A 2,474-nucleotide genomic window follows, 5' to 3' on the forward strand; every position below is an offset into this window, starting at 1 on the left:
ATCTTTTTCTTTACTAAAGTCAACAAGACTGTCTCCGTCAAAGTCTGCACATTCGATTTTAAGCTCTGAGCAGTTTGCCTAGCAGAGTTTAAGCAGTATTTCTAATAATCTATAGATCCCTGCCTGTAGAAAAATTCAGAAGGCTTTGTTAAATTTGCCTTTAGTTGCAGAGACACTATTCAACATTGGAAAATTCGGAGTTTTCCTCCTGCGTTTTCCTTCTGCAGAAGGAGATGCTTGGGAGGGGGGGCAATGTAATCTTTTAGAACACTGTAATCAAACTCTACAGACCGCAGTGGAAAGATTTACTTTGTGAATAATGACAAAAATATATACTATAAGAGTTAAGCTGTGAAAGAGCCATGTCTTGTCAAATATTTCTGTGACTGGAATTTACATTTTTTTCCCCAAAACAAAAGAAATGTTTTTCAGGAGGTAAATCATGAATGTGGGAAAATTCTCCAGTGATCTAGTAGGTGTCAGTGTAGTAGGGAAGGACTTTACATTCTGTTCCAGTTTCTTGTCCAAATCTCTTGAAAGGTTGATGCCATTCATGTCATGAATGAGAAGACTTGAACGTCTTTTCTGTTGGCAGAGAGCTCTAATGTTCTAAGTGAGCAGAGGTGAACAGCTGTGGGATTTATTCATGAGGATTCCAAGGCAGGGTATGTTGCCAATATGGAAAATGCTTCACCTTTTAAGTATCAAGAATAGCAACATTTTTCTTGTGGCCAGAGTTCTGCTTAGCATTTGGTATCTTCCCCAAGTAGGGATTCCTCTTTAGTATCAATGTGCGTTAAAAAACTGTAGCCCAGGAGTCGGTAAGCACCCAGTCAGAAATGGTTGCCTCCAGCAGCATGGTGGAAAGAGAGAGTGCAGCTGTTGTTTCCTTTATGACCTGCATCGAGGTATTAGAGAAAAGTTTTGAGACCAGGCATTATGTATGTGATGAGTCACTTCTTTAATTTTTTTCTTTCCCAAACAATCCTTTAGAAAATATGTGGTTTCTGCACATGATTTTTAATCTCTCATGTACATCTTCTTTAATGAATAGTAGGGATATGCAAACACTGGTGCTTGAAGACAGGATTTTTATATGGGAGAAAAGTCTAAGTTTTAGTAAATTCTTAGCTTTTTCAATTCAGACACTCTTCTCATGAAAGCAATATATACTTTCCATTGTATTTTTAGGACTGACAGATACAAAGAGTTCCTTCAGATTTGTTCTTGCTTCCTGAGAAGGGCTTTGCAACAAAAGAAGCACCATGCCTTTCATTTCTTTTCAATTCCAGTGATGCAAATAAAACCCAACAATGCATGTGCTCTGTTGTACTCAATCTTTGAGGTTTTTCCACTTAAGCTAGGACTCATAGAAACAGAGATAAAGACCCATAACCATAATGTGAATGTTTATTTCCAATCTTCTCATTTGTTATTATTAATAATTAATTCAGCCGGCATTTTAAAGCACTTACTATGTATTAAGAACTGTGCTAGTCCCAGGCTACCCCTGCAGACAGACAGACACGGTCCCTGTCCCTGGAGGAGGAGGTAAAGAAGAGCGAATGAGCCATATCAGTATAGTTCTGTACAATGGCGACGTGGCCACTGGACTAGCCTGACACACAGTCCAGTCTTGGAGGAGCCAGGAGAGACTTCTTAGAGAAGTGACATCTAATTTGTGTTGTAAGTTATCTCAAGGAGTTAGGCAGGTAAGGAGGAATGGGAACAGCATGCCTGGCAAAGGGAATAACCTGTGAGGCCCAGAAGCGAGCGAAGGCAGTGCACGTTGTTGTGAAACGAAGCAGTGCAGCACATTGAGCTGGGAAATAAAGGCGGGGTTGTGTGGACAGGTGAGTAAGAACGTATCGCAGAGGCTTTGTGAGCCGCTGTTGAGTCTTTGGATTTTATCTTGTAAAGATGGTTAGCTCTTTAATGTTGAAAACATAGATATCACATGTTGGACTTGCGTTTGAAGATGTGTCTTATAGCAGTTCAGAGCGTAGATTTTAGAGACAGAGAGCCTGGGTTCCTCTCCTGGCTCGACCATTTATTAACTGCAGGGTCAACTAGCAGAGGAGCTGGAGGCAGGGCAAGAGAGGATGAGAGATGAGGAAGCCACAGCTCTGCGTTGCGAATGAGGGGGGCTTCCACTGTGTTCCTGGATCCAGGCAGAATACAGCTGGCTTTAAACACCACGGAGAGGTACAGAGTATCTTCTCAAGTGAGAAGAAGCAGGAAATATAGTTCCTGCTATTCAAACCTCTTACTAGAGAAGGTGAGTGAGTACCTTAGTCTGATATCATTTGGGTTGTGGTCTGGGCTTTCTTACTAGTGTTCACTATTTTAGTTGTCCACAAAATTCTCATTTATCTTCCTTACATTATCTTCTGTAAATCAAGAATTCATTCTATGTAAGAACTTTTGCAAAGTCCTAAAAATGGTTCAGGTGCTATGTTAAGACCTTGGATAAG

This window comes from Ursus arctos, unplaced genomic scaffold, assembly GCF_023065955.2.
Source record: "Ursus arctos isolate Adak ecotype North America unplaced genomic scaffold, UrsArc2.0 scaffold_17, whole genome shotgun sequence".
Lineage (NCBI taxonomy): Eukaryota > Metazoa > Chordata > Mammalia > Carnivora > Ursidae > Ursus > Ursus arctos.